The sequence below is a fragment of the Rhinatrema bivittatum genome, chromosome 3 (genome assembly GCF_901001135.1).
Source record: "Rhinatrema bivittatum chromosome 3, aRhiBiv1.1, whole genome shotgun sequence".
In the NCBI taxonomy this organism is placed as follows: Eukaryota; Metazoa; Chordata; class Amphibia; order Gymnophiona; family Rhinatrematidae; genus Rhinatrema; species Rhinatrema bivittatum.
Window position 1 is genome coordinate 588,999,768 of NC_042617.1, and position 24,250 is coordinate 589,024,017.

Genomic DNA, 24,250 nt, shown 5'->3' on the forward strand with positions numbered 1-24,250 from the left:
GGCTCCATCCTGATGATGTCACCCATGTGTGAGGACTAACATCCTGCTGTCCTGTGAGAGCACCTGTTACAGGTAAGCGACTCTGCTATCTCTGGTCGATCTGTGATATGAGAAATCTTGTCTCTACAGTGTTGAAAAATCTCCACTGTCTACCATTACTTCTGGGATCTCTTACAAAATGTTAATGCTGGCTCATAGGCTGATGGCAATGGACTCCTTTTCTTGGATGAAATTTCTGCTCTATCTTTACAATCTGTCTCGAGCTTTACAATCCTTGCAAAGGAGGACTCCTAGATGTTCCCTCTATTCGCCAGGCATGGTGTGTTGAAAAGTAAAGAAAGGGCTTTTTCTGTGGCTGGAATTGCACTTTGGAATTCTATTCCTCAAGAACTGTATCTGATGAATTGACCAAAGACATTTAAAGTTATGTTGAAGACCTATGTTTTTAGGCTTGATTTGAATAAGGTAGAGGTGTTGACGTAATTACAGTGACATTGTTGCTTTCTGTTTCATTTATGTTTTTGAATGAGAACTATGTATGCTTTATTGTTCGCCTCCCAGTGTGTTGGTAGTGGCGGTATATATTGTAAATAAAAATAAACTAACAGGTAAAAGATTTAAAGCAAATCAGAGAAAATGTTTTCACTCTGCACACAATTGAGCTGTGGAATTGGTTGCCAAAAGATGTGGTCAAAGCACCTAGCATAGCTGAGTTTCAAAGGAGCTTGGGAAAGTCCCTGGAGGAAAAATCCATAAACCATTATTAACCAGGCGGAGTTAGGAAAGCTCCAGCTTATCCCTCGAAGTGAGCAACAAGCAATGGATTTGCTGCTTGAGATCCTGTCTTCTTGTGATCTGGATTGGCAACTGTCAGTGCAAAGACATGGTGCAGGCTCGATGGATCTCATGATTTCACCCAGCATAGCACATTTTAAATTCTTATGTAAGTAAAGAGAATCATTTTATTCTGTTCAAAGTTGCATAGATAGGAATCATTCTCTTCTGCTTAACAGCTACCTCGGCTGAGTAATCACAGCGAGAGTAATTTTAAAAACTATTTCAATGGGGGTATGACTATCGTAATTCTCTTTACCTCGGTCTCCCTGTTAACACTATTCATCCACTTCAATTAATTCAAAACACTGCAAGCCCATTTAATATCCAATATCCCCCGACGCGAACATATTACTCCCATCCTTCAATACTTACACTGGTTGTTACGCCCGTCCCACTAATGCTCACCTCATTTTATACAGCCCTGACACCATTGGGGAAAGTGGCAACCTCCACCAGCTACCGATGACCTCCCTGGCGTTCCCGGGATAGCGTGGGTGCTGCCGACCTCCATCTTGCTCATGGGATCACTTAGGCGTGCGCATGGGCCAGTATTAAGCATGTCATGGCGGGAACCTCGGGGGCGTCCCCTCCGGATGATGTCTACACTCTGCTGTACTTAAGCTGCCTGGCCCTGCCTTTCGAGTTAGCAAGGAGTTCCCTCATTGCTGAATCCGCTTCTCTCGTACGGACTTCCAGTTCCTGCACTTCGGCATAAGACGCTCTGGGTACCCATTCCTCGGGGGCCCTTTCCTCGTCTCTGGCTATGCGCTCCTCGGAGGGCCTTCTGCCTTGGACTGTGGTCTGTTCCCATTCCCCGGAACCTCTCCTGGAACTATCACTCTGTGAGTACCTTGACTCCATGGACTACTACTGAACCAGCTTTATTGTGAGATCCTCTCTGGTGTACCCCATACCTCGGGCCACTACCGTGCCAGCATTAGTGAGGAGCCACCTCGGTGTACCCTGCGCTGCAGGCCATTGCCACATCATCACTACAGAACCCTCTTTGGTGTACCCTGGGTCTCAGGTCACTACCGTGCCAGCTGTAGTGAGGAACTGCCTCAGTGTACCCTGCGCTGCAGGCCATTGCCACATCATCGCTACAGAACCCTCTTCGGTGTACCCTGGGTCTCAGGTCACTACCGTGCCAGCTGTAGTGAGGAACTACCTCGGTGTACCCTGCGCTACAGGTCCCTCGCCGGTGTATCCGTACCCAGGGCCACTACAATACCATCTCTGAGTGAGGACTCCCTCGGTGTACACTGTGCTGCAGGCTACTACCACATCATCACTTCGGAGAGACTCTTCGGTGTACCGCGCTCTGCGGACCATTACTGGATATTCACGTCTGAGGCATTCCCTCTGGGTGTACCCCTTCTCAGACCTTATCTCTTCCTCCTGCACCTCTTGCCCGCGGGCTGTGCCTTTTCTACTTTTATAATAAAGACTCTATTCCACAGCTGTGTCTGATGTCCACTGAGACCGCGCCTCCTGACGGTGAGGCTCACAGGGCTCCTCCCTGTGGGCGGTACCATCTCTCACCTCTGCCCAGGGCCCACACACCTACAAGTCATAACTCTGGTTAGCAATCCAATATTACATTCAATATAAAGTCTTATCTATAATTCATCGCTTAATCTATAGTTCTTCTACTGTATGGCTCTGTTCTGTTGTAAGATTATACAAACAGTCGCGGCAATTTGATTATATTGTAAACCGCTTAGTTCTCAAACATGTGTCTATATAGGCGGTATATAACATTTTTTAAATAAAAATAACTACTCTTCTCAGGTTGCTACATTGGCGCTTTGTTCACTTCTGCTTACAGTTCAAGCTTTTCTTACTCAGTCTTCTCTCTCCCTACACTGTTCCTCGTGAGCTCCATTCATTGGGCAAGTAGTTCTTATCTGTGCCCTTCTCCTCCACCACCAACTTGGTGCTTTCCACCTTGCTATGCTGTATGCCTAGAATAAACTTCCTGAGTTGGTGTGTCATGTTCCCCCTCTGGCTATATTGAAATCCAGTTTAAAAACTCACTTTTTTAAACTGTTTTTAAATCCTAAGTGCTCTTCTACAATAAACGCATTTCTGACAAAACTCTTGTTTGTCATTTATGTTTGTCTTGACTAGATTGTAAGCTCCATGGTGTAAGAATTATCTGTTTTGTGTGCTCTAAAAATGATAAATAGAAATAGTGGGCAAAGTGCTTTACTCAAGGAAATGTGCTGTCTTAAAACTTCCTGCCCTATATCCAGGTAAAATAAGATCTATATACTTGTACTTCTAACCACAGTGTGAAAAGGCTTTCTAGTGGGTGTAAGTTGGGCTGGGTATGAAAATATATGCATAATTTTCCCCTAAAAAATTGATTAGGTGAATTTTGAGTTGCTCATGTAAATAGGCCCCTATGCACAAGTATATGAGTCAAATGTGCACTACTCTTATTTAAAAAGTGTTGAAGTACATGTGTGTTCGCACGTAGAAGGGTATATTTGAAATGTATCGGGTGCATGGCTGTATATAAGTGCATACTTACGTATGTTAAAAGTGACAGGTATGCATGTAAAATTGTTACAGTTCAGTTATGCATACCCCATGAAAGAGACTTTTTGAATAACAACTTGGCGTTTAGTAGGCTGCCTTCTGTGGCCACGTAAAACCAGGAGTAGGCATGAGTGTGTCAGATATGGACTGAAACCATCTGAGGGACACTGGGAAACCCTGGATCATAACAGACTGGGTAACATGAGGGGATTGCAGTGGGAGTTCCAGGGCCATTTTGTTTATTTTTAAAGATTTCTATACTGCCTGGTTGGGAGATTCAAGGTGACTTACAATCTTAGTAACATTCACAAAGCTAAAAGAAATGTACCTATACATAAAACATAATAAAACTCTTCTGGTGGCTACCAGTAGTATTGACAGATTTCTATGAAATAAAATACTTTCCTTGTGTCTTGGAGACTATTGATTACACACATGTCTCTCTAAGGTCAGCAGGGGCAGAAGAGGCCACCTACTGCAACAGCAAGGGCTTCTGATCCCTCAATATGCAGGTGATCTGCAATGCCAAGGGCGTTATCCTGGATGTCATGCCCAGGTTTCCTGGATCCACTCACAATGCCTATGTCCTCTTGCAGTCAGGAATTCATTACTACTTCCAGGAAGGCCACATGACTGTGGGCTGGCTTCTAGGTAGGAATGCACCTAACACTGTCACCACACCCCCAACTAACTTCTTCTGTATGTCTCCCTCATATCTAGGCGGCCTGCCTGCCTGCCTAGGCCCAGGAGGCCAGTTGTGACACAGCCCTGTGAACTACTGTCCTATCCAACCCTAAACCCTATCTAAATGCTCTCTGCCTTCTCTCCTACAGGTGACAGATGATATCCACTCAAAACCTGGCTCATGATCCCAATGGCAACCCCACAGAGCTGTGCGAAAGCTCGATACAACAGGGCCCACTTGCAGACCAGGGCAGTCATTGAGAGAACCTTTGACCTACTCAAAACACATTTCCACTGTCTGGACAGATCAGGGGATGCCTCCTCTACAACCCACCTAAAGTCTGAGATCTTTCTGCCCTGCTGTATGCTAGATAACCTAACCAAAACCAGATGCACGCCTTCTACAGAGGGATTGGAAGAGAATTGAGATGAGGAACAAGAGCAGAGTCGGGAGGAATTGCAAGAGATACATTACCAGAGTCACCGGCAGGCTATACAGGAAAAGAACACTCAATGTGAATAGGAATACAGAAAGAGAGCTAATGCTTCCTTGGGCCTCTTCTTTGCTGGGGTGGGGGAAGTGCAGAAGCCTTAGCCTGCCCAATGTGTGAGCAAACCTGCAGCAGAGTCATGTCACTGCTGATGCTTCCCTTAGAGGGCACATGACTTGGGAGCCTGTAGCACATCATCTTCATTGCAGTACATGATGCAGCAGACATTAGTATTGGTGATCGCAGTATCACTGGTTCTGGTAGCATGATGAGCCAGAGGATGGGTGGCCAGTGGTACAGGTGGAGCTTCAGGCTATTGAGATGGCATCCAGGCACCTTGTGATGGGGGCTGCATGCAGGACGTCTTAAAGTAGTATTGAGCTAATGGTGGCTACAGCTGTCAAGTTGACATCTTTTCCAGCATCTTGCTCCAGACATCTGTCTGGACATCAATGCCTTGGCAAATGTCCCATAGCTCATGCTAGACTCCCTTCATCTCTACCCTCAGACCCTGAACTTCCTCTCTTACAGCATCCTGAAGGCCATGGATCTCTGCTTGGAGTACTCCCACCTCTTCCAACACCTGAGCGTTGAGGTCAATTAATTGGTACTTCACTTCAGGACGGACTTGCTTCTCTGCAGACAAGCTGCTCTTCTGCTGCCCATAAGCCATCTCACTAGGACCTAAAAGAGGATCAGCATTTGTACATGCTTTAGTTTCACTTAATATATGGGTATATTTCACTTGACTTTACTTGTTTCCTAACTAAACAGTGCCCCGATCTCTCATTGAGCACTCCTGATCCACCACAAAATGTCTAGAAAGTGTTCTCGTGCTATTGATATATTCCCTGGAATAAAAATCCAAGTGGGAGAGGTCCACTTATACACATTGATTATCAAGAAAAAAGTATATTGTGGAAAATCTATTCTGTCTCTTACGTGAGCAATTCAAAACTTTATGGTGAAGGAATTCAATTTTATTCAGTAGGAGCTGAATCACACAAGATTCGGCCCCCGATACAAGCCGTGTTTCGCCATATGACTTTGTCAGGCGGTACCATTCATAATTCTGACAATACAACAGTTGCAACCAGTGATTGACTTACCTTTTATATCATTGCAACTGTTGTATTGTCAAAATTATGAATTGGCCCTCCTGACAAAGCCATATGGCGAAACACGGCTCAGGGGATGGGGTGGATCTTCTGTGAGTATACAGCTTCTACTGAATAAAATTGAATTCCTTCAGCATGAAGTTTTAAATTGCTCACTCAAGAAACAGAATAAATGTTCCACTGTATTCCCTGGAGTTACATGCTGAGTAGTAACATGCCAAACTGTAGAGAGGACTAACTGACTGTGTTGACTCTTGAAAAGAGTTGCTTACTAACTCTAGTTGTGGAGAACTGGAAGCTTTGGTCTCTGAATGTTGTCACATGGTGTAAATAGTACTTGTCCCTAAGACTGGTCCAGTTTGGTGGGTCAGCAGGTGAGAAGAAAGTGGATTCTTGCAGGTAATATGAACATACGGATATGAAGGCAACATTATAAAGATCTTGTGCCTGACTAGACATTCTGTTCCAAGCTATGTATTAATAAAGTTTCATGTTACCATTGGCAGTACTTATAGTATCATAGTCAATATATCTAAGAGTTTCACCTTCTTATAGTTCTGTGCCCTAGAAACAAAACCAGGAGCTCTGGAGGCCTAGGTGATTTTTGAGCTTCTCACTGAACATGTGCACAGGACCTTCATTGTAGGAGGACCTGATACATCTCCACAGAGTAAAAGATATGTATATTGCAGTCTATACACACACTGATACAAGGTATCCTATATACAATACTCATCTTGGTGTCATTCAGGTTGGGAGGTGTCCAATTCTATTGCCACTGCTGCTTCTGAGATGGTCTTGAGCACCTGAGGCTCTGCATTTGTTAAGGCACCTGGCCGTCTTGTCCATCTGCACACATCCTGGCATGCTTCCTCTTCACAAGGCATCGCAGGTCCCATCTCTTGTGGCTCAGCTGACCAATGCTAATGTTATGTAACACCAAATTGATCCTGCCATGGATCTTCTTTCAGACCTGCTCTTTGCAATAGTCACCCACTCTCTTAGACTTGGGGCCGTTGAGCACATTCTGGACATTCGTTACCAATTTGACCAGAAGGTCCACCTCCCTGTCTTGGAAAATAGGCTGTCTGACCTGTGCTTCACTCCTCTGCGACATGGTTCATGTAGAAGGATCAACAGCTTTTATCCACGTAGACACATGTAAAGTGCACATAGGTATACATATAAGTGGGTGTGGGTTACGCAGGTAAATGTTATATATGTATCTGATTAAAATTGATAGCAAAGTTATACATGTATATCATTATTAGCATGATACAGGTATCTTACATACATAACATCGATTGATGTGCAGAGATTTCAAACATGGACTCTTCATGCAATTTTGGTAAACCTCCTTGGCAATCAAATGTTCATAATTTGCACAGTGAAAATGCAGAAGATGGATAGCCACACAAAGCAGGCAGTTTCTCATATTGTACTTCATGCATATTCATTGTGATTATTATGATTACCTGACTGCCTAGCTGTGTCCAGCAGGACTGGGTTGAAGGTCCCAGTTATATACGATGGATGATAGCTTCATCCATTTTCTCTGGGACTTAGGCATCTACCTCAGGATTTATTCGGAGAGATTGCAATGTGGGCAAGACTTGGAAGCTTTATGACTCTCTATGCAAATGAACCATCATGTTGGAAGTATGTCTCCTAGTCTTTTATATCAGGACTGTGTTCCTGAACATATCCAGCCCACATTTGCTAACCTGAAACTGTTTCTTTATCCTTCTGTTTCTCTGGCCTTTTTAATCTGTAAGAATTTCTTTTCTGAAGAAAGGTGATATGTGAAGGTAGATTAATATTCATTGTTTCAAATGGGAATAGCAGTCATAGGTGACTTCCAAACACATCTAACTTAGGGGTCCTATGTTCTAAGGTGCAGTAAAATTGGTTTCCAAGAGTACCATATTCTCAGTGCACAGGGTGAAAACTGACCAATATTACCTCATATACTAAGGAGTAATAGAATAGAAAGACTAGGGGGCACTCCATGAAGTTAGCATGTGGCACATTTAAAACTAATCGGAGAAAGTTCTTTTTCACTCAACGCACAATTAAACTTTGGAATTTGTTGCCAGAGGATGTGGTTAATGCAGTTAGTGTAGCTGTGTTTAAAAAAGGATTGGATAAGTTCTTGGAGGAGAAGTCCATTACCTGCTATTAATTAAGTTGACTTAGATAATAACCACCGCTATTACTAGCAACGGTAACATGGAATAGACTTAGTGTTTGGGTACTTGCCAGGTTCTTATGGCCTGGATTGGCCACTGTTGGAAACAGGATGCTGGGCTTCATGGACCCTTGGTCTGACCCAGCATGGCATATTCTTATGAATCAATTTTCAATAAACTGCTGTGGAAAAGATTACTAAGTAATTTGGTTATCTTTAATTGAATTTTCAGCCAAACTAGCTGACTAGGTTTGCAAGTGAAAATTTGGCTACATTTAGAACAATAATTTGTGTGACTGGAGTTATCCAGGTAAATATAGCTGGTTAGTGTTGACTGGTTAAATTGAAAACTCATCCTGGAAATGTCTCCACAGTTACCTCTTTTCTGACTGACTACATTTTTGTGTCTTGTGAATTTGGGAAGACAAATTTAGCCAGTCAGTGGGGTAAAATTTTTCAAAGTCAGAAGGTTTTTCACAGCTAACTTCCAACATTTATTGGGTAAAACGTGTGAAAATGGACCCATTAATAGATATACAGAATAAGGTATGGTATTTTTTCAGTATTCTGAGTTAATCCCAAGTCATTAACAATAGGAATAAAAATGTGATAATTGGACCAAGTGATTGCAAACTAACCAAGAATACCCCTACCCATCAGATCGAGTATAAAAGCCTGGATATCAAAACTACTTTTAGTTAGAACTGCAAAAAAAGATAATGGAGGGCTACTGAAGGGAATAGATGGAGGATGAGGAGAAAGAAGGAAGAGGAGGAGGAGCAGAGAAGAGGAAAAGGAGAGCTGGAAAAGATACAAGAAGGGAGTGGAGAGAAGAATAAAAGAGAAGTGGGTCAGCCTGAGGGCTAGTGCTGTACTCTGCCATCTGGAAGATCCCTGGTTCAGTCCCTGCCACTGCTATCATCAGTGCTTACCCATGCTGCCATAGCGTCTTCCTCCCTGCCCTATGAGAGGAGGTGCTGGGGCTGTCTTACAGTCCTGCACACAGTATAATGATCCTCTCAGCTCTTCTCAACAACTCCTGTATACCTCACAAAAATAGCACGTGCAGCTTCTGAATGTAATTCTTGAAGAATTATTGTTTGCACATATATAGAGAGAGAAAAGAAAAACATCCCGAAAAGTACAGGAAAGGAGCACTAATGTTAAATGTTTATGAATAAAAATCAAATTCAATGAATAAAATAAGAGAGCACCTATAAATCTACATCAAATATCAAACACAAATCTATCCATACATGAAAATATGCATGAAAAATCATAACATCTTCACATACATAATACCAGATGGAACCTTATATGTCTTTAACACTGTGAATCAGTATATGCAATAGCTGTTCACACACCCCTTATTAATTCACATCATTGTCTATCATGGTTAACATAAAATATTTCATTGGAAAATTAATCAGCACATCTGTGCACATTCATCTCCATAGAATAATATAGTACAATAGAATGACAGATCAACTATCAAACTTGCACATCATATCACTTAGCATTTCTAATTTAAAATGTGATGTTGTTCCTGAATACGGTGCGATGCCCCTAGTGCCTTGTTTACACTCTGTAGTAAGAGATAACTATTATAAGTCAGTGTAGATCATAGCCTGGGTGTGATGGAAAATCCCCAATAAGGCCCTTGTTTTGCCAAACACTGCTTCCTCAGGGGGAACCCCTGACAAAGAACATAGTGTAATTAAAAAGTTCTCCAGGATTTGTAAGAAATTACTGAAGGGCTATCCTCGATCAAAGTAAGCAAAAGGAGCCATCCCACCAATGGTTAATAAATGATAATTGGAGACTATAAGAGATTCAATAATGAAGTTAGAAGCACCCAGTTGGAAACAGGTATGTTCACAATGTAGATTGCTCCTCCATGTTAAGGGACTGCCCAAACTGCTCCCCTGCCCTTTTGTTAGGGTTAGGACTCTTCAGCATGGAGAAGAGACAGCCGAGGTGAGATATGATAGAGGTCTATAAAATAATGAGTGGAATGGAAGGAGTAAATGTTAATCAGTTGTTTACTCTTTCAAAAAGAATAAAGACCAGGGGACACACTTTGAAGTTACAAGGTAATGCATTTAAAACTAATAAGAGAATTTGTTTTACTCAATGCATAATTAAGCTCTGGAATTCATTGCCAAAGGATGTGGTGAAAGCTTATAGTGTAACTGTATTTAAAAAAAGGTTTGAACAAATTCTTGGAGGAAAAGTCCATTAATCATTATTAAGGTAGAGTTGCATAAATCCACTGCTTATTCTTGGGATAAACAGCTTGGAATCTATCTACCCCTTAGGATCCTAGCAGATACTTATGGTCTGGTTTGCCCACTGTTAGAAAAAGGATACTGGGCTTGATGGACTTTTGGTCTGATCCATTATGGCAAGTCTTATGTTCTTCTGACAGCTGGCAGATGGGAATGCTGGATCACAGGGTACAATTGGAGAAGGCAGATTGAGAGAATGGTGCTGTGTATATTCAACCATTTTCTCCTCTCTTCCCTCATGACTGTGATTCCGCATCCCTGCATCCCCCCCACCTGTATAATTCCCAGGGATCCTTATTTCCAGTTGCTACCCAGCGGACCTAAGGCCCCTATCCCATGTCCGTGATCTCTGGTTCTCACTGTCTTTTCTGTCCCTCCACCATCACCACACCGAATCCTCCATTCCCTCCTATAACTTTACGCCCTCAACCGTCTGTTCTTTTTCACATGTCATTGTCCCTCAGATCCCTTAACTCACTCTTCCCCCCCCCCCCCCAAATCCCTTGAATTATTCTCTTTCCTCTTTCCCCCTTACCACTGTGGTCAGGAGCAGAGGGAGCAGGGTCTGGGATGCTAGCAGGATAAACAGGAAGCCAACACACCCAGGAATGGCAGAAGCAGTGGTATGACTTTTTTGTGCTCTACTGTGTCTGCTTCACTATTACCTCATTCCCCTCCTGCTCCCAGCAAGCCAGTTTGAGAGCTGGAGGGATTTGGGAACAAGAGGGGAAGGGCAGGAGATGAATAACTCTGCTGCTCAACCTCTTAAGCCTGAAAAGAAAGTGCTTGAACTGCATTCTGCCTATTCCCACACAAAAAAAGCCATGGCAACTCTGAGAACACAGATTCACACATACAAAATAGTGGAAATGTCTAAAACTTTTAATAAAACACCAAACATAAAACAATTTAATAAGCTATTTACAGGGGTCTTAAATAAAAAGAGAATAGAGTGGGAAAAGTTATGGAGAAAAGGTTTTTACATGAAAACAAAAAGGCAAGGGCAATCTAGATGAGCCTCGTTCTGCATGCCGCCGATGGTGGTGGAGGTAGAGGGGTATGCAGGCTTCCCTTAGCCAGTAGTGGTTGGCTCAGTCTGTGTCCATTGATCCCTGGCACTATAGGAAAGGAGGCCCTACCAGGATGGGGAGAGGGTGTGCTGCCTCTTGAGGCATGGGATGTGCCAGTTGGGGGCAGAATTGCTGAATCTTCAGTGCTACATTCCCTGGGGGTGGATCATCCTGCTTCTCCCCAGTGGTGGCTGCTGCATCAATTGGGTCCATGGGCCGGACCTCAGCATCAGTGAGGATTTGTCATCTGTGAAGACAACAGCAATTGTGTGTCATATTGTGTGTTCACGTGCTGCTGGGTATGATGCACATGATCATAGATGCAGTTAGTGGGCATTCCTTTATGGGAAAGGTGTAGGCAAAGGGCGGTACTGATAGTTATGGGGCAACTTATAGAATGCTCCCTAGACATATAGAAGAATAATTTCAATGGGATGTTGGTTGATGGAGTCTCCTATGTGCAATGGGCTCTGAGTTTGACTCTGCAACGGGGTTCAAACCAATTGATCATTTATTTATTTATTTATAATTTTTATATACCGACATTCTTGATAAAAATATCAAATCAAATCGGTTTCCATTGAAACAGAACAGTCGCAGCTATGGCATTACATTGAAACAAGTCGTCAAATCATTAAATAACAGGTGAATATAGAAAAAAAATAATAATTATAAATAAGCATTTATAAATAGGTGAATATAGAAAAAAATAATTATAGATAAGCAATTATAAATAAAACCATTATAGATAACAGTTGATTATAAATAAACAGGTCGTCAAAAAACGAATGACAAATATAATGGGGCGGCATAAACAGTGGGAAAAAAGCGATAGATAAAGTAAAGCGTCTAATAAATATTGCTATGAGTAAGCGGAATAGAAAGGGCGTGGTGGGGCCCAGAGGAATCGGGTGGCCATGAGGAAGGAGAGGGTTGAGAAGCTCAGGCTGAAAGATGAATTGAGAAGATCTGGTTGAAGGATGGTGGAGAAGGAAGAGCGAGGAGGGGGTGGGATGAGTGGCATTAAATCAGGATCGGGGAATATGCTAGAGAGGTTGAGTCTCTCTACGGATCGAGGGATATGCTAGAGAGGTTGAGTCTCTCTACGGTTCAGTTTAGTCCATTGACCAGTGTCTCCCTAATGTCCTGTTATGTCCTTTGACCAGTGTCCAAATGATCTCAAGCCTCCGGAAAGGCTTGTCTGAAGAGCCAAGTTTTGAGGTGTTTCTTGAATGTTTGAAGACACGGTTCTTGTCTCAGCTCCGGAGGAAGCGAGTTCCAAAGGGTGGGCCCGGCTGTAGAAAAGGCGCGTTTTCTTAAAGTGGTTTTGATCAGAGGTGCGTATAGAGATCCTTTGTAGGCGTTTCTGATTGGTCTGGTAGATGTGTGTGTGCGAAGTTGAAAGCTTAGCTTGAGAGGAGCAATGCCGTGAATGTCCTTGTGGATCATCAACAGTGTTTTGAAGGTGATCCTGGATTTTAGAGGGAGCCAGTGCAGGCCTTGTAGTGTGGGTGTAATGTGAGCTCTTTTGTTTGAGTTAGTGAGTAGTCTAGCCGCAGCATTTTGGACCATCTGAAGGGGTTTAATAGTTATTGCAGGGAGACCTAAGAGCAGAGAATTGCAATAATATAATTTGTAAGGATGATAGATTGTACTACTAGTCTGAAGTCGCTGAAATGCAGGAGAGGTTTCAGATTTTTGAGAACTTGAAATTTAAAGAAACATTATTTAGTTGTGTTGAGGACGAACGATTTTAAATTGAATAGGTTATCGAGCCAAACCCCAAGGTCTCTGACAGAGGGGGAGTGGTTAATGGTTGTTTTTGCGAATTGAGATGCACTTTGTGAGTTGAGGAGATTGTGGTTTTCATCTGGAGAGATGATGAGGATTTCGGTCTTATTTGAGTTAAGGATAAGGTTCAGGCTGGTGAGCAGGTTATTGATGGATTGTAGACAGCAGTTCCAATGTGTCCAGGTTTTTTGCAGGGATTCAGTGATTGGAAGAAGGATTTGGAAGTCATCGGCGAAAATATAGTATTTTAGTTTGAGGTTAGAGAGTAGATGGCAGAGAGGCAGCAGATAAATGTTAAAAAGCGTGGGAGAGAGGGATGATTCTTGTGGGACTCCCAGGTTTGATTTGATTGGGAGGGATTCTTTATTATTGATATTGACATTGTAGAATCCATTTTCAAGGAACGATTTAAACCATCCATGAGCCTCTCCTTGAATGCCGATATCTGATAGGCGTTCCAGTAGAATAGAATGATTGACTGTATCGAAGGCGGCGGATAGGTCGAGAAGAGCGAGAAGGTAAGGTTGTTTTTTTTTCCAGATTGAGAAGGATGGTGTCGGAAAGGGATAAAAGTAAAGCTTCAGTGTTTTGTGATTTTCTGAATCCAAACTGGAATGGGGAGAGAATGTTGTTCTCCTCAAGGTAGTCGGACAGTTGTTTATTTACAATTCTTTCCATCACTCTAGAGATCAGGGGAAGATTGGCTATTGGTCAGAAGTTAGCGGGGTCAGATGTTGGAAGGTTGGGTTTTTTTAGTAAAGGTTTTAGGATGGCTAGTTTTAATTGGTCTGGGCCCTTGCCTTGGGTTAAGGAGCAGTTAATGATGTCTGCTAACGATTTAAAAATGGTGTTAGGAATGGATAGAAGAAGATTAGAGGGTATTGCGTCCAACGGGTGAGAAGAAGGTTTTAGCTTTTTTAGAATGCCTTCGATCTCCATTGAGGAAAGGGTCTCAAAAGATGTAAGGTTATAATCCCTGGTGAGAGATGGAGTGCTGGATGGAAGGGTTGTTGGTTGAACTGTGGAGATAGGCTTGAGGAGGTTGGTTATCTTCTTATCAAAGTAGATAGCGAGTTCTGTAGCTTTGTTGGATGCTTGCTCGTCAGGGATGGAAGGGGGCGAGGGTTTTGTAAGAGATGAAACAACGGAGAATAAGGCTTTGGAATCGAATGAGAAGTTGTGAATTTTTTTAGCAAAGAAGTCTTTTTTGGCTTTGAGGATAGCAATCCTGTATGTATTAAGGTGGGCTTTGTAGGAAGGAAGAGTGTCAGTGGATGGGGTCTTGCGCCATTTGAGCTCTTTACTGCGAAAATTTTGTTTGATGTTTTTAAGGTCCGGGGTGTACCACGGATTCCTGTTAGCTTGGGGTGGTTTTAAGGTTTTCGTAATGGTTGGGCAGGATTGATCTGCAATCTCGCTTGTTATCTTGATCCATGAGTTAATAGCCGAAGGTGCGTCGGTGAGATCAAGGCGAACCAACTCTTTTGAAAGCAGTTTGCTAAGATGATCTGTAGAGCAGAGTTTCCTGTATTGCAATGTGGTTGTAGGGAAGACAGGTCGAGGATGGTTGTTAATATGAATCTCGGCAGAGATAATATGATGATCTGACCATGAGATTGGGACGCTAGATGGGATGGAGGCGGAAGATAGACCCTCATTGAGGAAGATCAGGTCTAAAGAATGCCCTGCTTTATGCGTGGGACCTTTGACGATCTGGCTGAATCCCAAGTGGTTAAGTGCTGTGAGTAATATGTCGCAGTTGTGGGATAATGGGGAAACGTCCACATGGAGATTAAAATCTCCCATCAGAATGGGAGATTCTGATGGGATTATGGTATACTTAGCAAGGCATCTAGGGTCATGAGGCTGCCATAGTTGTATAGGATTAGGCCTATTAAGTTCAATGGAAATAATGTAGGACTGGTGGGGGGGAATACAAGGTCTTATTGTTCTACAAAACTCTGTGTCTGCCTTCAGCTTCCACACCACCTTCTTTACACATACACAGAACTAAACAAATCTGTGTCAGAGGCTGCGTTGTCATGAAGTGTTACTTGGAAAGCACCCTCAGGCCCTAGCTGTCACTGTGAGCTCCATACTGGAATGTAACAATGTATTATACTGATTTTTGAAGTGAAAATTGCTAAGCCACTTGGGCACCCCCTAGCCCCCACCACCACCATGCATATACTGACCTATAATACCCTTATTCTCACTCCTCTAGTGCTTCTTCATGCATATCCTGACCTATCCCACTCTCACCCCCTATAGCTCCCACTAATGGCCCCCCCTTGCGTATCCTGACCTATCCCAGCCCCATTCCCCACATTCTACTAACCCCACATGGGTACAAGGCACCATGGTTGAAAAGTGTGCACCCTGGGCACCAAACATTTTTATTACATCTCAGGTTCCAGAGCACCCACTTGGATGTCCCTGGTGGTGAAATTCGGCTGCTGGGCTGAAGCTGATATTATTTGTATGGCACTCCCCTGAGGAACCAGAAGTCATGCCTCACGGAAGCATTCATGTGAACTGTTTGCATATATGAGCGCTCAACTTATGTTACTTATGCATGTGTATGTGGAGAGTGCACATGTAACCTTTTGCACATAGTGTTGTGGGAGTCTCAGTTTAGTGGACCCTTGGGCCGACCTGCTGGAGACTGAGAATAGATGGTCAATGTCTCTAATGAATAGCAGGCTGGGAGGCAGATGTTCAGGCGGGATGTCGATGCTCTTCACCCTAGAAGCTGGTACTCCCCTGGGAGGAGCCCAACCGCTGAGACTTAGGTGGCTTCACCCTTGGAAGCCAAAGCCCTCCCGGGAGGAGCCCGTAGGGGCCCGGCCGCTGGGACTTAGGCGGGTTGTGGATCAGGACAGGTAACTGGAACCAGACTAGGACAGTAGCAATACTGTAACTGGGTTCGGGTTCTGGAACCAGGCACGAACTAGAGCAGGACTCAGGTACAGGAACCAGGCAGGAACTGTAGCAAGACTCAAGTACTGGAACCAGGCAGGAACTGTAGCAAGGCTCAGGTACTGGAACCAAGCAGGTACTGTAGCAGGCAGGCAGGAACCAAGCAGGTACTGTAGCAAGCAGACAGGAACCAAGCAGGTACTGCAGCAGGCAGGCAGGAACCAAGCAGGTACTGTAGCAGGAACGGAGCGACGAAGCCAAGCGAGTCACTCCGGGGCACAGCGCAACAGGAAATCGGGAAGCTAACCCGTTGCAAGGCGAGGACTGGATGGCCACGGCTAGCTTATCAAGGCCGCGACGTCTGATGTCAGGAACAGGGCGGAGTCACCACTGGCGGGGAAACGGGCTAGAAAGGTGCCTAAGTGGCGCGCGCACCTAGGAGCAGGGCGTCCTCAGGAACCTTCGCGGTGGCGCAGCCCCAGCGGGGACCCCGCCAAACAGACCGCAAGCCAGGGCTCCGGAGGCGGGAGCAGGTCCGGGAACAAGGAGGTAAGGGCCTGGCCGCGGTGCTTGCGGCCAGGACCGCAACACATAGCTGCATGTATTTTCCATGATGTGCATAATTTCCTGCATGATATAAAATACATACGCATAAGCGCATGCACCTCTATACTTGCTTCTAGGGGCACGCGCTTGTTTCAAAGTTATCCTCTTGGTGTACACATTAGCAGATTTGATTTTGTGGGTAGTATTTGTGGGATAATTTTCAAAGGCAAAATGTGCTTGCACTTTCCCTTTGAAAATTTGTGTAAAGTCTGCAGATAAAAAGTACCTGTATACTTTGCATCAGTGGGGCAGTTACAAAATTACTCCCTAAGTATTAGAATCTTGTTTCCAACATGACATAGTAACATAGAAATGTCAGAGGAAAAAGACCAAATGGTCTATCCAGTCTGCCCAGTAAGTTTCTTATGGTAGTAACCAGCTCCGTGCAGGATACCCCCCTATTTCTGTTAAGGATAGTAACTGCTGCCTCCTTATGTTAAGGTTAGTAATATTTACAATCAAAATCAAACAACTATTAAACCCATATCAAAATTACTGCTAGCAACATTTTTACGGGATGAGCAGTCTTCTGAATAATTCAGACACTGTGCTGGCACGTACTTTGCTTTTGGACTTGGCCATAGAAGCATTCCTGTGCTTTTCCCCTAATGTCTATATCCGTACCCCGGACTGGAAAAGTTGGGGCCTAACATGGGCTGTCGTCGGAATCCAATTCCCATTTTTGCCCCTGTCGTTGAAGTGGACAGCAATGTTGCTGTTGCATCAAAAGCATCAAGGCTAACTAGTTGGGGATATTAATTCCCTTGCCTTCTGTTAAGGGTAGTAACTGCCACTCTGTGCAGATTATCCCCATTCACCATTTTCTTCATTTCCAACCTCTAGCCTCTATGGATCTGCAGTGATTATACCATACGCTTTATATTTGTTTACTGTTTACATCCTCACCACCTCTTCCAGAAGTGCATACCAGGAATCCATCACTCTCTCTGTAAAGAAATATTTCCTAATGTTGATTCAGAGTCGTCCCCCCTGGAGTTTCATTTCATGACTCTTAGCTCTACAGTTTCCTTTCCATTAGAAAAGGTCTGAAGTTTGTGCATCATTAAAACCTTCCAAGTATCTGAAAGTCTGTATCATATCTCCCCTGTACCTCCTCTATTCCAGTGTATATATACGTAGATCCTTCAGTCTCTTATCATACGTCTTCCGATACAGGCCCCACACCAGTTTGGTCGCCTTTCTCTGGTCCACGTTTGTCATGTCTCTACCCTTTTTGAGGAACAGGCTCCACAACATAGTTGTACAGCTGTCTGTATGCCTTTATTAGTTTAATTTTATCTGCAAAGTTCATTATTTCAGCCATAATTGATCTGGACTTGTTTCTAGAGTTCACCTTGGAACCAACTCCATGAACTCATTCAAATTTAATAGTGTTGTTGACATTACTTAGCTGAAGGGTATTCAACAGCCAGCCTTCAGAAATTTCAGTTCAGTTCTTGGAGATACCAATTACTTTAATCATAGCAGGATGACAACTCCTAGAGTGTCACTGTGCACAGGTTAAGAAAACGGATGTTCAGAAAATTGAGTATCCATATTCCTTACCTGTGCAAAGCCACTTCTGGGCGCTCAATGCCATGGACACGCTAGGGACACACAATTTATCCATTGTGCATCTCTTTTAGCACTCCAGCTCATTTGAGTATTACATTGAGCACCCAAGAGAGGGAATGTGTGCGCGCATTCAAAAAACATGCATCCAGGTTGGACGCATGTTTTTTGCGAGTGTGATATTGCATTGGCCCCAAATATTCAGAAATGGTCTTATAACTCTGTCTAGACAGATGAGCGTTAACTAGTCTTTTTTGTAGGTTCTCTAAAATGTTTTTGATCATGGCATGATGAATTCCCATTCCTTTCTCATTCTGCTACACCAGTCCAGAATAATTGGGTTATGTTCCCCTTCCAGCAGATGAAGACATATCACATGACTTTTTTGTGACATCATCACTATTTACATAGGGTGCAGGAAAGTTAAAGCCAATATTTTCAGTTTCCAGCAGATGGAAGACATACTAGTGGTGCAGCAGGAATTTCATAACAATTTTTATTTATCTTTTCAGTTAAAGAAGCTTAAATAAGAAGTTAAGAACATAAGAAATTGCCATACTGGGTCAGACCAAGGGTCCATCAAGCCCAGCATCCGGTTTCCAACAGAGGCCAAACCAGGCCACAAGAACCTGGCAATTACCCAAACACAAAGAAGATCCCATGCTACTGATGCAATTAATAGCAGTTGCTATTCCCTAAGTAAACTTGATTAATAGCCGTTAATGGACTTCTCCTCCAAGAACTTATCCAAACCTTTTTTGAACCCAGTTACACTAACTGCACTAACCACATCCTCTGGCAACAAATTCCAGAGCTTTATTGTGCGTTGAATGAAAAAGACTTTTCTCTGATTAGTCTTAAATGTGCTACTTGCTAACTTCATAGAATGCCCCCTAGTCCTTCTATTATTCGAAAGTGTAAATAACCGATTCACATCTACTCGTTCAAGACCTCTCATGATCTTAAAGACCTCTATCATATCCCCTCTCAGTCGTCTCTTCTCCAAGCTAAACAGCCCTAACCTCTTCAGCCTTTCCTCATAGGAGAGCTGTTCCATCCCCTTTATCATTTTGGTTGCCCTTCTCTGTACCTTCTCCATCGCAACTATATCTTTTTTGAGATGCGGTGACCAGAATTGTACACAGTATTCAAGGTGCGGTCTCACCATGGAGCGATATAGAGGCATTATGACATTTTCCGTTTTATTAACCATTCCCTTCCTAATAATTCTTAACATTCTGTTTGCTTTTTTGACTGCTGCAGCACACTGAGCCGACAATTTTAAAGTATTATCCACTATGACGCCTAGATCTTTTTCCTGGGTGGTAGCTCCTAATATGGAACCTAACATCATGTAACTTCAGCAAGGGTTATTTTTCCCTATGTGCACAAGCAGGGGAGTAACTCAAGAAAGCACACCTCTTATCTCTCCAATTCCTAACCAAAATGCCACACCTAGCTAGGTTGCAGGCTGGTTGGTTTTTTTTATAGCAGCAGGAGGCAGGGCCATTCCAGCAACCTCTGAGCTCCCCCGCCCCCCCCCCCCCCCCCCCCCCCCCCCCCCCACCCACCCCCTACTCAACTCTGTCCCTAACTAAAAAAAAAAAAAAAGGTCCAAGAACTAGGGCCCATTTTAGTGATGAATCTAAGAGGTCCCCACACTAGGAAGGTGTTCCTCTCGGGGAGAGGAGAGCGGAGCCACGCCAGAGATGCAAGGGAGAATCTGTAACAAATAGAGGCAAGTCGGCCAAAGGCGGTCTTGGAATGTGTGCTCCTGATCTCTGTTGTATCTTTTCACTGGTCTGCATTTTCAGGAAGAAGATTGTTATTTCCTGTCACTTTACATTTTGCTTTAGTAAACTTTTCTTTTTAATCCCCTTCTTGGACATTCCTCTGGACAGAGGGTACCTCTTGATACTGGGCTAAGTCCTGACTCACCTCTTGCTAGCCCAGTAGGGATTGCTGATGGGAGTGGTGAAAGATTTACCTTCAGAATCCAAAACGCTAGCCTGATCTTCTACATGCCAAAGAAAAACCTCTACACTTTTTTGATGTTCCAAAAATACAATTTTTACTGTTGTAATCCCCTCTCTGGTTTAGGGGCACAAGAGGGTCCTGGGGCCAGTCTCAAACACAGTCCCAGCTTCTGGGACAAGGGTTCTTTTCCAATGGGTGGAGGAATTAATCCTCCATGGATCATGCTGGCAGGGTTGACTCTTGATTCAGAATCCTGGGGAGGTATCAAATCTTTCACTTTCCAAGGGTGCAAGTGCTGTCTATGGGATAAGTACCTGATTGATTCAAAGTTTATGAGCCCTGATGCTGCTAGTTCCTAGTCCCATTGAGGATCTTGGTAGAGCTCAAAGTGGAATCTATATTAAAAGTTGAATTTTAAAAGCCCGGCATATGCATCAATTAGGGGATGCATGAATATGGTTGGGCTCACGAACGACGAGCGGATTTTAAAAGCCACCGAGATACACATGTATCTCCCGGAATGTGCACATCTCAGAAGTTTAAAAAATTTGGTGGGTTCGTGATCTGGGTGGGACATGGGCATTTTACGTAGGCACCCCAGCATGCAAGAAGGTCCCCTGCCGTGTAACTTTACTCCTGCTATGGCTGACGTGTGCCAAAATAAAACTAGTCAGACTCCTGGGGTTTCAAGGGTCAGGATTAACTGAGGGGAAGGAAGACCTCTCTCTTAACTGGGCAAGTTGATGCCATTGCCACTGGTTTTAGTGGAAATGGTGTCAGCTCGCACCCATTTTAAAATCCCCCCATTTATGCGCACAGACACACACCCACCTGGCCGAAATGAGATTACTGATGAAATGCTAAGAGAAATCAGGGAAGCTAACCAATTTCACAGGATAGTAATAATGGTAAATTTCAGTTACCCCAATATTGACTGGGTAAACGTAACATCAGGACATGGCTATTCCCATAGCCACTCCACCCAGGCTTGAAATAGGCCTCTTCAGGTCAGACTGTGGTAAATTTTGAATGGAAGTATTGAGGCTTCTACCCTTAGCAGAATTTAAAACCAGGGAATCCTGCCTGGATAAAATATCCCACTTCCACTTCTATTTCCCTACCCTTTCTGCCTTGAGACAAAAAGTTTACTTTCAGAGGTGTGTTCGAATCTACCACAGAAATTTTTTATTAACCTTTAATTCTTGCAGCACATCATGCATAAATAAACCAGTCAGTTTATTGTAAAAATATTTTATTTCAGATAAAGAAAGGCATGAATAAATATCTCTAAATGACTAAAACACTTTTATGTTCAAATCTTAACTTTACCAGAGTATATCCTACAATCAATGTAAGAGCCATTAAAAAAGTAATTGAAATTATTAATATCAGATAAATGTCTATTAATGTCATTTTTTTAGAAATTAATACATTTCTAATACATCTGCCAATGTAGAAACAATAGCAATTTAAAGGTTCTCATATACTTGAATAAAAGATTATATTTACCAATTTATCTGAAGCACCCCGCTCTGTGTCTCTCTCAATCACGTGCGAAGAAAGTCTAAGTAGCACCTCTCCCTCTCCCTCAAACTGCCACTGTTTTATACACTTAAGACCCTTTGATCCAGGGTAGCTGTTACTCTTCCATCAACACATTTATCTCTTAGCCTTTGAAGAACTTTTTCTAGGGACCTTGACTAGGGTTCAATCAATTTTTCATATCAGAACAGTAAAATATAGGATTTATTCTTATTCTGTTTATAGCTTCGCCCATTTTTGATTTTTAATTGGATTTCTTTTGTAGTTCTAAGAGAAAATCTTTTTCACTCCCTTCTGTCACAAGAGTCACGCTTAATTTATTGGCCATCTGTTTTTAGGGTGGTCAATCATGACACCTGCTTCTAGGATGCTCAATGTCATAAAATGTAGGTGTTTTCTTACTTGAGATAAGAGAAAGTGGTAAACAACTGTACTCTCAAAGTCTGAAAGTGGGACAAAGGTGAAATCTTGAGGTTTTAAGTAGGGTAAAGGTGAAAGCTATGTGCTGGAGCTTTTTCAGCACAGCCATGACCGATGTCATGGCTTTTAAAAGTAAAGGCTTATGGGTATTAAATGCTAACATGTTTCTTTATGGCTAATTGATTACTGACTTCACTAAATATAAGTAATTATCAATAAAGCACAAAATATTAAGATATTTTCTGACAAGACACCTTGCAAATCTGCTTGATTTATGCACCACCCACATACTTAGAAACCAACCCCTCCCCCCTAATCGAATTTATTATCGATTGGATAAAACCCGACATCCCCACATTTATCCTTGGAGATTTCAATCTCCATGTTGACTCTCTCCCTCAATCGGCTGCATGCGAATCCTTACTACAGTCTCTACACGCCTTTGGTTTCCATCAAATCATAACCTCTCCCACCCACAAAGCGGGACACACTCTAGATCTAATATTTGTCAATTCAGCCGTACGTGCCACCAACCAACCATCCTCCACCCCTATACCATGGTCTGACCACTTTCTGATAGAAGGTCTCTTCTCTATCAACACCACTCCCCCTAACAACAATAATAACAGTAAGACCATAACATACAATAAACCCTGCCCCAGTGCAGACCTAGCGAATGCTCTAACCACCACACTATCCAATCTAAACTGCTCTGACCCAGACTCAGCCCTAGCATCCTGGAATAACATCACACGAAAGGAAATAACAAAAGGTGGATGCCACAAGAAGTCTTTTTCAAATATTTATTGTAGGAGACGTTAAAATCATATATTGATGCCCGACTCTGGCCGAGTTTCGCCACTGTGGGTGGCTGCCTCAGGGGCTTTTATATCAGAGAATCAGTGAGATGATGGTTTAAATAGATTCCGACGTGCATATATATATCTTGTATCTACTCCGGCACGATCTGTCTCCTCTCATCGCCAATAAACTCTGTCCAGTCTCCAAAAAAGTTATAAGAAACTCCCCAAAACGCACCAACCCATGGTACACCACAGAACTGAGAACCCTAAAATCTACTCTTAGGCAAAAGGAAAGACAATGGCGCAAAGACCAAACCCCGCAGAACTCCGCAGCATACAAATCAGTTCTCCACAGCTACAGACTCTCCACCCAAAATCACAAACGAGATTATTACGCTAAAAAAATCCATGACTATAGATTCAACCCCAAAACACTCTTTTCCTACGTCTCTGGCCTCACGACTCCTATCCCTCCCACTACACCTGAATTCGATGACTCCGCCAAATGCGAAGAACTAGCCAAGTTCTTCTTCAACAAAATTGCAACGCTCCTAAAGAGATTCCCCCCTTCTTCGAACAGTCTCACACCTACCCTGACCATTCCCTCTTCCCCCTCCCAACCCTTAATGCCTACTCTTAACTTTACCTCCACCATAGAAACTCAACCCTCAATGCCTACCCTTGACTTCACCTCCACCATAGAAATCCAAACCACTTTCAAAAAACTCAAACCCTCTTACCACCCTGCAGACCTTATACCCTCCAAAGCACTTCTAACCATACCCAATACAATAGCTAAAGCCGTAGCAGATATTATCAACTGCTCGATTGCACACGGATCTGTTCCAGATGCACTCAAACACGCAGTGGTCAAACCCCTCCTTAAGAAACCTTCGCTCGACCCCAAAGACCCTGCTAACTTCCGCCCAATATCCAACCTCCCCTTCATTGCCAAGCTTTTGGAAAGAGTGGTTAACCTCCAACTCATGAACTATCTAGAAGACCACCAGATCCTCCACCCAGCACTATTTGGTTTTAGGAAACACTTCAACACTGAATCCCTTCTGCTCTCCCTTTCCGACCACCTCCTCAGAGGCATGGGTCAAGGCCATAGCTACCTCCTTGCCCTCCTCGACATTTCATCAGCCTTCGACACTATCAGCCACCACCATCTAATAACTCGCCTGGAACTCATTGGCATCTCAGACCTAGCCCTTTCCTGGTTTAAATCCTTCCTCTCAAACAGAAAGTTCTCAGTCAAAATCGGGAACTCCACATCCACACCACAACCCCTCCAACAGGGAGTCCCCCAAGGCTCATCTCTATCATCCACCCTTTTCAATATTTACATCACCCCCCTCTGCCAACTCCTCTCTGATCTCCATCTCAAGTTTTACCTC

At 43.3% G+C, this 24,250-nt stretch overlaps 1 protein-coding gene across 2 annotated transcripts in view; it reads left to right on the forward strand.

Moving 5' to 3' along the window:
* SCAF8 (SR-related CTD associated factor 8) overlaps nucleotides 1-24,250 on the forward strand; it is a 686,214-nt gene that overhangs the window by 648,654 nt on the left and 13,310 nt on the right. The window contains exon 21 of one of the 2 annotated variants that reach the window (XM_029596702.1): nucleotides 4,215-6,412. The exons of the other annotated variant lie outside the window; for it this stretch is intronic. The gene's annotated coding sequence lies outside the window, so the exon portion shown is untranslated. Of the gene's footprint in view, nucleotides 1-4,214; nucleotides 6,413-24,250 lie in introns of those variants that run through there. 2 annotated transcript variants of the gene reach the window in all.